This window comes from Panthera tigris, chromosome D1 (genome assembly GCF_018350195.1).
Source record: "Panthera tigris isolate Pti1 chromosome D1, P.tigris_Pti1_mat1.1, whole genome shotgun sequence".
NCBI lineage: Eukaryota > Metazoa > Chordata > Mammalia > Carnivora > Felidae > Panthera > Panthera tigris.
The window spans coordinates 8,275,198-8,289,001 of NC_056669.1; the positions used below are offsets into that span (position 1 = coordinate 8,275,198).

At 43.8% G+C, this 13,804-nt stretch overlaps 1 long non-coding RNA gene across 1 annotated transcript; it reads left to right on the forward strand.

The window, feature by feature from the left end:
• Positions 1-654: 654 nt before the first annotated feature.
• On the forward strand, positions 655-13,567 carry LOC122231136. Its single transcript, XR_006208293.1, has 3 exons — positions 655-1,588; positions 8,411-8,546; positions 13,403-13,567. It is a non-coding gene; the product is annotated as an uncharacterized LOC122231136 (long non-coding RNA).
• Positions 13,568-13,804: the final 237 nt, after the last annotated feature.

Below are 13,804 nucleotides of genomic sequence, written 5' to 3' on the forward strand. Positions count from 1 at the left end.
CACTTAACCTTTCCATGCTTCTGTGTCCTCATCTAGGAGTCAGGCAATGATTTCCCAGTGGCTGATGACACCACAAACAGTAAGGCCAGACTTTATATGCCTTCTGAATCTGATGAAGCCTCTGTATCGGACCACCAATTTTCATTAAAGACAGGCACATATCCTAAGAAATAAGGGATGCAATTACCAAAACCAGACTACAGGAGACTTTACAGGATTAGCATCCCAGTTTCTTTTTTAAAACACTTCAAAAGATAAGAGATGGACAGGATACATAGAAAAGACATAAATGGCATAACAACCAATTGCGATCTTATTCTGATCTCAATTTCAAATTGTAGGACAAAAAAAAAAAAAAAATACCTGAAGCAAAAGAATGTAAATGGTGTGATTCTATCTATATAAAGTCTGAAAATAAACAAGACTAATCTGTGCTCCTAGAAGTCACTGTAACATTTTGTTTCTTTATCTTTGCTCTCATTCTGTGGGTACGTTCAGATGAGATTTAGTGACTTGTGGAGTGAAAGTGTGTGCACTTTTCCATATGTGATCATTCAATAAAAAGTGTTTTAAATGACATTAAGTCTGAGTCCCATAAAGGTAAATCTTAAGAAAGTTAATGAAAACAAATTATCAACTTCCTTTTAGGTTTGTCGAGGAAGGCTTCATGGAATGATGGAATTGTTTGAAATCATTGAAAAACAGAAGAATCTTGCTCAGTAAAGCTGGATGCAAAGGGCATAAGATTTCTATCGTATGTGAAAGCAGACATAAAGGCCAGGAAGTTGGGAAAATGAAGAAAAAGTAAATTTCAAGGGATATATGCACCAAGAAGGGAGGAATCAAAAATATAGTCTGTATCAACCTGGAAACTGAAGACAAAAACTGAAATTATCTACAATTATATCCATATCCATAGAGACATTATGCAAAATAATCTTATGTTACATAGGCACCGTTGCTGCCGTGGAATAAGCTGTATTTTAAAGACGTGGTGACTTTAAGTGGCTCTCACAAGGACATTGGCTGCAATGGAGCATTAAAACATCTGTGATCTTCTGGCTCTGCCCCTGTGTCTGTTTCATAAACTGGCCTTGTCGAGATGAAAAATGTCATGCCATCCACAACCTGAAGAGGCATGTCTGCAAAAGGACAATAGGAACAGAGTCTGTCACTTCCCCTCATTAGATATACAGACGGATTATTTCTAGTACTTCTGGCCAGATTGTTTTGTTTCAACTCTACCTGTGACTGAGCTATGGGTGCTGCTGAAAATTTTACACCCATAATACAAGCATTCCCCCTCACGCAACAAGTCCGCACACAGTTTATGGCAGATATTAATTACGGCGGTTTTCCTTTGTCATTGTACCTCTCTTTGACGTAAGTAAAGCCAGTGACTCAGAATTCTGGGCCCACATCATGGGGATGTGGCAGCACTAACAGAAAAATGAACAAGCCCGGAGATGGGAAAAATCTGTAAGAGGACTGATTTAAACAGGAGAAGCCATCTGTCACCAAAGACCTTTCTGCCCCCAGGCCCGCTGATATCAGTCAGAAAACAAGGTCACAAGGCTCCAGGACCAAGGTGAGTGAGACAATCATCAGGGTACAGAGTTTGCCAAAACTTCCGTGACAGAAATTCTCAGACTAGTCCTCAATAATTGAAATGGTCATGGGGCACCTGGGTGGCTCAGTCGGTTGGGCATCCGACTTCGGCTCAGGTCACGATCTCACAGTTCGTGAGTTTGAGCCCCACACGGGGCTCTGCGCTGACAGCTCAGAACCTGGAGCCTGCTGTCTCCCTTTCTCTCTAACGGTCCCCCACTTGAGCTCTGTCTCTCTCTCTCTCTCTTTCAAAAATAAATAATAAACATTAAAATGTTTTTAAAAGTATTAGAATAGTCACCTTTCACACTGAAATACTCACCTTGAAAGAAAACACATTTTCAGAGGAAGGGGGAGGAAGAGAGGAATGAGGAGTTCGTGTTTAATGGGGACAGAGCTCCTGTTGGGGAAGGTGAGAAAGTTCTGGAGACAGATGGTGGTGATTGCACAACTATGTGTTTGTACTTGATGCCACTGAACTGTGTGCTTCAAACTGGTTAAAATGGTAAATTTTATGGCATGCATATTTTGCCACAGTAAAGAAAATTACAAAAAGAATCGTGAAACAAGAAATTGGCAGGTCATCAGGCCGATTTTTAAGAAGTCAGGAAGAAGTCAGGCTCCAGAATCAGACTGCCGGTTTCAAATCTGGGCTTCTAACCTCCAGCCTTCGTAGCCCCGGGACATTAGGCAGATCACATAGTTGCGCAGGTTCAGTTTCCTCATCTGTAACACGGTTTCATTATAGCATATAATTTGTCGGATTGCTGAGAGGAGTAAGTGAGGTAATCCACATCAGCTTCCAGGTACAAAACAAGTGCTCAGAATCCCTTAACTATCATGTCAGCATCATTCCTACGTCGTCCTTCTTGTTGACAAGTAAACCACTACCCCGTGAGAGGCTTCCAGAAAGCCCTCAGGAGCTGGGAGTGTGACCACTACACATGTAAATCAACGGGAAATTTATTAAATGCCTGTTATAACGCAATGCTCTGCTAAGTACTGGGGAAATGAGAGCAAACCAAAAACACACCCTATGCTCTGAAGAAGCTTACAGTCTCACCGGGGAGACGAAGCCTTTACACGAAGCATTTCAACATTGCCGAGCAGGGAGCGCTGTCCCAGCCTTCCTCTGGGGTCACACCCGAGCAGACAGAAAGCCCTTTCATGAGTGGCCCACGGGGGCCACCCCTGGGCTCTGAAGGGTCCATTCTGCTGGACCCTCACAGTCTTCTGGCTGGACTAAAAGTTAAATTTACATGAGACAGATTAACAGGAGAAAAAGTAAAATTTTATGATGTGTACACAGGGGAGGCCCGATTGTGACATTGAGACCTGAGGAAATGACCAAGGCAGGTCATTGTCCTACATTTGAGACAAAGAGACCATAACTCTGTGAGGATCTGATAGGACAAAAACAAAACAAGACAAAACTTTGGGCATTTGGATTAGTAAGGAATTCTAAACAGAATTTCGGTTGTGGTAGTAAATTAGTAAAAAGTAACAAGGGTGCATTGTTTGTACGGCTCTCAATTTCCCATTTCTGGTGAAAAGGTTGTCTCCTCACCTCCTGGTAAAGAGAAAGTACCTGTTACATGGGAGTTTAATTTCCTGCTTTCAGGGGGACACAGGGGCCTCAGTGTTCGTGCACAGACTGTCTCTTAAGTAACTTTGATTCAAAATACTCAACATGCCAGCATGGCACGCTTTGGGACGGCTGCCTTGGTCCCCGCAGCCCACATCCGACGTCACCTCTTGCAAGTGCCCGAACCTCTCTGAGCCTCAGTTTCCCTGTAACTCAGATGGTGCTCAGATGGTGCTTTTGACAAAATTAATGAGAATTTAGGACAGGACTTAGCACAGATTAAGCCTTCAATACATATTACCTTATTTAATCAACAATCCAATGAGGCTTCCGTGTATTCTCTATCTAGGGCAAGAAGGGTGAAGTGAGTCAGTCAGAGTGCAGCTAGGACATGGCAGAGCCGGGATCCCAACCCCAGAGCAGCAGCCTCAGAAGCCTGTGGCCTTTCAATGGTACCATAGCTTCCCGTGGTGTTAGTGCCACAGCGTTCTAAGAGTAATTCCTGCAGCAGCTTACGTGGTGGTTAAGGTAACGTCAGTAGAGTAATAGAAAACGCTTTGTGAACGAGAGAAAGGTAGGATGTTATTCAAATCAGTTTTTGTCAGCGAGAGACAAATTTTGTCAGCGAGAGAAAGGTGGGATGTTATTCAAATCAGTATGTAATTGGGGATTAGCTGCCAGTCGGTTTAAACACTTAGCATGCCTCACATCCTTTCATCTTTACACCAACTCTGAGACATGTGTTATTAAGCCCATTTCACAGATGGTTAAACTGAAGCCTAGGGCGACCTAAAGACTTGTGGGATGTCACGAGGTTAGTAAGAGGAAGGGTTGGGATTTGAACTCAGTTCTGTCTGCTGTGAAAACCACTGTCCTGAATCAAAGAGAAGAGCTGTCTAGATGAGGGGGAAACCATGAACTCCTCACCAATTTGTCGGACGAATAGCAGAGGCTGGGTCTGAAATAAGCAGAGTGAGCTCAGGAGTGTGGGTGGAACGCAGATAGAACACAGGTGGAGAGGAGACCAGGTAAACAGGACAGAAATGGGAAGCGAGAGTTCGGGCAGATGGAGAAGTGATAACCTAGGCATGACGAGCCTTTGTGTAGAGGAGCCTTTCACTGTCATCTTCCCTTTCTCCCTATGAGCCTGGGCAGGATGGTCCCTATTTTCAGACCTATTTCTTTTTTTCTAAGAATCCAATTGAACTTCTGTGACTAACTCCTGCCAGATAATGAATATCTGGGGTGATCCAGGAAGAGTTCATTCACCTCATCAAAGGAAATGGCTTCATCCTAAATCAAAATTGAACCTGACTCACTATAGAATCAATAATGGGCATGGCCAAAGCCATAATCATGTCCTTGAAGGCCAGAATCCCTGACACCACCCATTAACAGGACACTAGGGCAAAAGTTCAGGGATTTTACTAAGAGCCACTTTGAGAATATGCTTAAATAAAAGCCTCTATGAATATGTGATCTCATCTTTATAGACATAAGGCCTTTGAGAGAAAGTGAATAGCTTTTGAATACATTTAATTTTAATTAAATTGAATACCTAAATACAATTTATTGTAGAGTACAGGAAACATATGTATTTAAATGGAAATATTTGGAGATTTCTACTTTTTGGAAGAGCAAGTTATTAACCACTTATCTACAAGTCCTTCAAAGAAAAATCTTCCATTTGGCTAAGCTGTTTCAAAGGTTAGTCTCTGAACACACTTGAGGAGAAAGCAAAGTCCCCTCTTCTCATCCTGATACTGAGTAGTAAGACAGGCTCCCTCCAGGGACTGCTGGACATTTGACCTCAGAAGTAGACCATATTCTTCAGGTGAATTCAAAAGGAAGTGGTGAGTGAGTGCCAGAGGGCTTTTATTTTTTTCCCAGACTTAGTCTTATTCCCCTGCAGGAACCGCCCCAGGAAAACCCCCAGTCTCCAGAAGATATATCCCTCTACTGGATCTATCTCAGAGATCCCAGTTGTTAAATATCATCAGACAACTAGCCCTTTCCATACTGGCACATAAAAGATTGCCCCCTGTATAAGGACAAGCGACCCAGATGATTACCAGTGCTGAGAGGGTCAAAGCTTCCTTTGCCCACCCACGTGGTTGCCTTCAAAACAGTCAAATAATGTGTCCACCTGTTTCTTAGTTGTCTCTTCTGAGCAGTACATTAAAATAATGGACTTGCTGATAAAGGCACAGATCCAGAAGATCTGAATTGTGAATCCAGGGCTTTCTAAGTCTATCCAGTGTGATTACAGGACTTCAGGTCAGTAGGACCAGGCAGGAGCAATTCAGAGTTTTGGGTTTTGGGTCTAGAATTGTTTGGTTCTACAGTATGATCACAAAGCAAACTGTTGTTCAATGAAACCCTTGTTTTTCCTACCACTGTAAAGTTCTGTTATATAAGTTGAGGTTCTGCTCTTGGAATCTTGAATACGTGTCTTTGTATATGTTGGTTAAGTACATAAGCTAAATAACATAACATAACATAACAAATGTTCCTTTTAGGAGACTTTTCTACATCATATGAATTGGCTGAGGCATCTTTAAATGTAATTTCAGTGGTATTTAAACTAAAGATGGTTATCTTTTCTTAGTTAATATCCCTGAGGCAAACATGAGCATTCTTCATATGTCCAAAAACCTCTTAACTATGCTCAAAGTTGGGTCATCATATATTTTTTAAAGAGTAACCACAATCTGTCCTATCCTGAGCCTATTCTGTACTTACATAACTGTTCTCAAACAATGCACCACACTGTACTGGGCATGAAATGTGTGTAAGAGAATACTGCTTTGGATATGCCATTAGTACCTAGGACCAAAACACAAAGACTGACCAAATAGGTTAGGTCTATGAATTTGGGCTTCAGTATTGTCCTAATCAATGTCATCAACATTGAAAACTATGTATGAAACATATACATATACGTGTGTGTATGGATGGATGGATGCATGTATAGTATGAAACCAAATTGTCAGTACAACCCATTTTTTTCATAGTGAGTTGAATCTTAGATACTTTGAAGAACCCCAATTTTTCAAAATCAAGAGGTATTTTTTTTCAAAAGTTGTTTTAAAAGTATGCAGAGGAAAAAATGTTTGATAAAATCAGGAACCCTAATGTGAGAATTTGTTCATTCATTGCATGCCTATTACATGCCCAAATACACTGCATGCTAGGAATATAAGATAAATGTGCTGCCCCTATTCTTGACGAGCTCTAAGACTAGATACACACACATCCCACACAGGCTGGTAGGTCCTAACACACAGTTATGGAGGAGCTATTCACTGGGAATGTGGAAGAAAAAGAAGAGTGGTTTACTCCACTCTTGAGTGGTTACTCAAACTGGTCTGGCATCATCAAAGTATATAGAAATGAATTATACCCTAACCAGAGGATGGCCCTGGAAATCAGAGAACACAGTGCATTGGCCAGAATGGTGAAGGAGCCTTGGAAATGTGTAAAGCCAGCACCTTCATGTTAGTACTCCGGCATGAAGAGGTTAACTCATTCAAGTTTATCTGAGTTAGAAATTTGGAGCATGTAGATGAGGTTCACCAAGAAATGCAAGCAAATACATTTAACTGAGTTTAGGAGAGCCTTCACATTGGTATTTTATAAACAGAAATGTCCACTACAGAGGGATCAAAGGCAAGAAAGAAGTAAGTCCAAAAGAGATCTTTCCTAACTAAAGAGACCTTGAGTCCCAAAGTACCAAAATCAAGATGACTTGGCCCTGTGTCATCTATGTCTATGGTAAATTCAGGGTCTCCAGGGCTCTCACAAGGAAAACCGAAGTTAATGGATAAAAACAATATACATTTAGCCAAAAAAATGTATGTGGATCATTCAATTTTGCCTCAAACTATATAATCCCTAAAACACATTCATCAAAATTTAGCAATTAGCTTAGCTAATAAAAAGGTTAGTCTTTTTGGGGAGCCTGGGTGGTTCAGTCGGTTAAGCATCAGACTTCAGCTCAGGTCATGATCTTGCGGTCTGTGAGTTTGAGCCCTGCATTGGGTTCTGTGCTGACAGCTCAGAGCCTGGAGCCTGCTTCAGATTCTGTGTCCCCCTCTCTCTCTGCCCCTCCCCTGCTCATGCTCTGTCTCTCTCTCTCTCTCTCTCTGTCTCTCTCAAAAATTAAAAAAAAACATAAAAAATTTAAAAAGGTTAGTCTTTTTAAACAATATTTTTTAAAGTTTATTTATTTGAGAGAGAGAGACAGACAGACAGAGCAGGGGAGGGACAGAGAGAGAGGGAGAGAGAATCCCAAACAGGGATTCTCTGACAGTGCAGAGCCTGATGTGGGGCTCAATCCTAGGAACCTTGAGATCATTACCTGAGCTGAGATAAAGAGTCAGATGCTTAACCGACTGAGCCACCCAGGTGCCCCTAAACAATATTATTTAGTTATATGATTGTGTTCATTCATAACTTGTGGTAGATTGTTTTTAAAAGAGCTTGTCTTTATATATATATATATATATATATATATATATATATATATATATATATATATAAAATCATTGAATAATGTGATATTCCCCTTCCCTTGACTATCCTTAGGGAAATTTGTATCATTGACTCATGCGGCCAGATGTCAGATGCTATTGTTTCCCTGGTAAAAGCTGTTTGAGATGTAGAGATACTATCTGAGATGAAATAAAACAGCCTGTGAAAGTCCAGGTCAAGGGTACAGGAACTTTCTCCTGCAAATCTGGGCTTAGAGCTTCTCTCGAAGACATGAAAGTTCTGAGAAGACCAGGTCCCCATTTCCAAATGGAAACAACTGGGAAGAGCTGCCCCCTCTCAATAATATGAGCATTCTGCAGACCAAGATGATCCTCTAAAATTAATATCACTGACCTGGCCCTGGAGACATTTGAGTTTGTGATGCCCGATAGAATCTTGTAGACTCTATTCCAGAGTTTCAGGAAGCATCGAAGATACTTAAGGTTCTTATTCTTTAGAGAGGAATTTATTTTTATTACTTTGGAATAGATTCCATTGCCTTTGTGAAATACTTTAGTTCTTTGAATTTTAACCAGAAATTGGAATGCTGGCAGCTCTTATTTATATTAGCGAGTCGCTTTGTTCTGTTAATTTTACTTCGAACATACTGTAAAAAGTAGATTGGAGAAACTCTCATATCTGATTCCTAACACCAAATCCACAAATGTCTGCTTTCCCTTCTAGGATCATCAAGAAGGAAAGTTCACAGTGGCTTATTGACAAGATTGAAGAAAAACTCCTCAGAAATTAATAACAAGCACCTGACAGATATGCCTGCTGTCTCCAATGCAAGACATCCCATGACGTTCAGTAATTAATGGTATGACCTACACATTATTGGGAAAATTAATGAGTACATATTTCAAGTGAAATCCATTTCGTAGATGAAAAATGTTTTGGTTCTACACCATTATCCTCAAATGGAGGTAAACCAAAACGTATGCATTGGTAGAGTCAGGAACAGGAGTAAGATTCACATAACTAAGTATGGAGACAGTTACAGCCATTGCCATAACATTGATGATGCCCTCCCACGTCAGTCGAAGTTTTTCATGCCTTTAAGTTTTCGGTAAAATTGAGATCCTTGGGCAGAAGGAACCCCGAGTGTAGGGAGAAGCTCTAAGATTAAGAACCTCGAGCTCTCTGTCGTTTCTTTTCCTACCCGCATCTCAGAAAGAAAACGAACCAAAAAATCTTTGTATGGTAAGTGTTCTACTTAAAGGGTTATGAAATTTTGTTCACTTTTCCCCATTTGGAGACACCCCTCCTTCTCTGGGATGTGCTCGGAGACATTGAAAACACAAATACATGATCATGTAGTTCCTACGTAGAAATCCTTAAAAGACAACTCAAAAAAAGATGCTAACATACAAGAGGATTTGGACTCCTTGAATATGCTCATGTGAAGGCACTAGAAAATGGAAATGCTCCTCTTCTGAGATAATTCCTATGGCATTTTGAGGCCTGTAACCAGACGCACCTCCTACCTAAGTTTCTCTTAAACAGAGAGGAACTTAGTTCACTCAAGCATTTTAATGACCTCAAATGGATTGCAAGAGCCTAGGGGATTTTTCTGAGTCATAAGAAAACTGCTCTTGGGCAAGAGAACCCTGCAAAATGATCAACCATGAGATGAAGGCAACACCGAGTGAGAGAACTTCTCACTATTTTCCAAGGTAGCAGCCTTTTATTGTCTGCACTTCAAAAGTTCATTTTGTGACTACAGCACCTATCAATTATAGGGGTCATTTAAACTCCAAAGAGAGAAAAAGAATTGCACCTTGCTAGACAATTCCAAGGCCCAGAACTCTGATCACACATCAGGAAAGAACCAGCCTCACCTTTATTGGAGGCACCAGAGTCACCTGGCAATAAGGGCAATTGTGTGCTCCAAGGTATCTCAGAGGGTCTTCGGGCTCCAAAAGTCCAGGTAGCTGGGCGCTCCCTCCTTTCCTGCATCTAGGAGAAGAAGGAGCAGATCAGAAAACTATCATTCGGCACTGAAAACAAGAGTTGAAATAGAATTTCAAAAGGGAAAGGAGATACTTACTTAAGCAGACACTCCCAGAACCAAAAGGATGGGACGACTTTGTGTGGTAGGTGAACGGTTTCTGTAGCAGTCAAGTCTGGGAGTGATCAGTCATGTGTGTACCCTCGTGTGTACCCTCAACAGTCAAGGGCCAAGACACTCAGCAGTTACTCAGTTGCTACCGAGGAAGTGTAGTACATTGGAAAGAATCCAAGCTTTAGAGTCCGGAATACTTAAATCTAAATCCTGAGCCTGCTGCATCATCTTTGGCTTTATGCTTGGACTTTGTTTCTCCACATCTCACCTTTCTCTTCTCTACCTGTCTGCTAATAATGTTTCTCTTTCAGGATTGTTATAAGGGTTGAGTGAGATAGTGTTGCCCAAAGTGCCAGGCACATAGTCGTCGCTCCATGGATGGTAACTATTACCAGGATTATTTTTCCTGCTAGTGAGGAAATGAGTCTCCCTGGTCTTTCTCCCTGTAGCATCCTTCTTGTAAAGTTCTCTACTCTCTTTGGGTTTCTTTTTCCATCAAAGTCAAGCTCTGTTGTAAATCATGATAGCCGCGGAACAAAAGACCAGGAAGTCTTAGGCAGTCTAAAAGTACACACATCTAATTGGGGGAAGCAAGTACCTAAAACATGGGTCTCACTGTATGTGTAATCAGATGATTTTCTTTTTCTTTAAAAGAAATGTCATTCTTTCTGAGATACAAAATGGGGCAGGCTCTGTTTGGATCACAAGGCAAGAGAAGGATTTCTTGTACTCTCAGGATCAGAACTTGGGGTTTAGGGAAGAGCCTGATCCCAGGCAGGACAGGAGTCCGCTTAAGCCTTCTTAGGAACTCACCCCTTTGATAGGTCTGGGGGTAGCGCGCACAGGTCTGCATCCGGGTGGGTATGCGGGCCTAGGGGGAAGCGCGCACAGGTCTGCATCCGGGTGGATACATGCACGAATTAACCAGCCAGCTCCCACAGAGCCCAGGCCCACATCGGTGCGCAGTGACAGCAGCTCAGAGGAACTGGGAGGGCTGGACTTCCTCTTCCAGCCCTTCACCCAGAGCGGGCAGCCACATTGCCCTGTTCCTGAAGCATCTTTGTTCACTGGATAACTGGATGGACCCAGGCTCCTGAATTTCCCTGTATCAGTGGTGGCACCTCACTACTTCAGCAGCCCTCCTGCAAGCAGACAAGGGCAGCACCAGCTTCCAGGCTTTCAATATTTCAACAGTGACACCATGTGGCAGGTGACGACAACCCAGGACTCCGCAGTGGACCGAATAGATTTCTGGGTTTCCTTTCTTGATGTAAATCTTAGGATTGAGTAGGACCCTGAGATTCTTGTGATCATGGGACAAGGATCCCCAAGGTGAAAGAAACATCTCTCATCAAAGGCAAGACGGGGGCTCAGTCACTTAATGTGGATAGGAAAAGAAACTGTGACCATATGTTGTACTCCAAACTGGACATGTTACTTTGACAGGTGATGGTGGGTCCTCGGGGCTGCAGGACAGGTCCTTGCAGAGCATGGTGACAGAGGACAGGCTGTACTTCCTACAGGCATCACGGAATTGTGGTGAGGAGTGATAGTAGGCGAGGACACGAGGTGCCCTGAAAACAGATGCTGGCAAGTGACTGTGGCAGGCAGACCAGCAGGCAGCTGCGGAGAGCCCCAGTGGGGAGAAGACGGCTGCCCCCAGCTCCCCAGACATTGCAGTGCTGGGTAGCACGAAAGGACAGTGACAAGAGAAAACAAGCCCAAGTCATCAAGGGCCGGGGGCAGGGCATACTGTTAAGATGAGGATCTCAGACACAGAGTCTGAATCGGGGACACACATTACAACAAGCCCAGGTCCTGGTTCTGGGAATAGAAAATGAGAGACATTCATCCATTTATTCACTCAGCAAATATGTATTGAGACCTGCTCTATGCCAGATGCTATTCTAGACGCCAGGCCTATAGCAGCAGACGAAATCCCTGCTCCCTGTGCATTTGCATTCTATCAGGGGTGATAGACTATAAATACGATAAATAAAGTATATAGCAGATGGTGATTAATGCAACGGAGAATGAGAAGGCAGGGAAGACAAGATAGGGTAGGATGGGGGCAAGAGGAGGTGTTAGATGGGATGGCAGGGGAAGGCTAGAAGGAACCGGGCCTGGGAGCAACGAGGTGAAGAAGTGAGCTGTGTGGATATTGGGGAGCAAGGGCTCCAGAGTGCGGGGACAGAGCGAGCGAGGCACAGAGGCAAGAGCAAAGTCAGTGTGTCCGCGCAAGGGCGGAGAGGCCGGTGTGGCTGGAGTGGAGCAGAGGTGTCACGTTCTGGGGGGATCTTCCTTGCACACCGTATCAGGGACTTGGCTTTCACTGTGAGTGGGGTGGGGGCCGCTGGAGGGCTCTGGGCAGAGGCGTTGAGTGAGGCTGTGGGGGAGAAGCAGAAGACAGGCTGGCAGCGGGGAGGACGCGTGTGTTCGCCACGAAGTGGGTGAAAAGTGGCGAGGTTCTGCATGTATCTGAAGGTGGCACTGCCACGTGTCCGGATCCGTTGGTTGTGACGTCCGAGAGAAGAGAAAAGCCACAGCGTGCCCCCAGGAATACTGGCCCGATCCGGAGTAGGTCAGGCCAGCCTGGGCAGGCGTATCACATGGTCATCCCCCCGAAACCCACCCAGACAGTAGGCGCCTGGAAGCAGGTGGTTGACGCTGATCCCAAACTGTGAGGATGGAAGACAGCAAAGAAAATCAAGTGATCACCACACCTTCATTTCAGATCCTGTAAGGCCAAGAGAGCTCTGCCCCCAGGTTACACCTGCTCCTTGGGGCAGCACCAACGTCTCCTGAGACTAGCATCACATAAGGGTCAGGTTGAACTGTTTTGCTCACTCTTACTAGAACAGAGGAATAAATGTGTTTAAACACAGAGTGGGAATGCATGCTTTCTGAGGGTGCATGAGCACCTGCCAAGAACGACCCCGCTTGCCTTCTCCATCCAGCCATAAATCGGCGATCTTAAGCGGCCACCACACCGATGCCTTGCATCATGCTTCAGACACGCATAACGGCTGAATTCTCCTTCACACAGGCACGCTTGTCGAGCCCGCTCCCCACCTTGGTCCTGTCCTGTGCCCCGTCCATCAGCCAAGCCATTTTTAGCGTGTTCATCTCTAATGTGTCCATCCCTCTCTGCCACCTCCTTTCCTGAAAGCGAACAGCCCAGTACAGCCCCAGGTCTGGCGCAAATTCGGCCCCTTTTTTGAGACCCTGTAGCTCGCTTCTCCTTTCATGCTTTGTAGGCGCTTAGTATCCATCCCTATCTCTGGCCTGGAGTGTTCCCTTTAATGGGAATGCTCTTGGAAACAGCCCTGTGGAAAAATTCTTTATATGGGCTCATTGTAGGTGACACCCCACTAGTTTGCAGAATAAAGCGGCTCTCCTAAAAGCTCTCCTCCCATCACCCTAACACACACACACACACACACACACACACACACACACACACACATTCGTATATCCCTCACGTCTGGTAGCTTGTGAACTCAGAGCTCCCACCCACCAACTCATCGTGACATCTACATTACAGCTATAATTCCCTCACAGGAACGGTCACCTCTGAGAAACTCAAGATTCTCCCTGCTATGTCTTTGCAGATGCTGAAAAGGTGGATCAATTCATGCTTTGCTCTTGAACTCCCTGGGGACGCTCTTGCAACTATATTGGTATTCTCTGTGCTTTCGGGTATGGTAAGTCGTCACCCTGTTATATCCAGAGGTTTATTTTTAATGAAATGCTGACAATTTAGCATGCCCCCTGCAATAACTGCATTCGAGGGTACCTGTCAAGAGTGACGGTGATTCAAGAAAGCATGGGAAATAATCCGCCAGTTATCAGTCCTGTCTCAACTTTTCTTACAAATTGCTATACCCTTGCAACTAATTTTAGCTGGCAATAGAAGATCAATACAAATAACAAGAGACGGTTTAATCTCTTCAGGTGAGTTGTAACTCAACATCACTGCACATGTGATACACACGTTCCTTGCAAACACACTG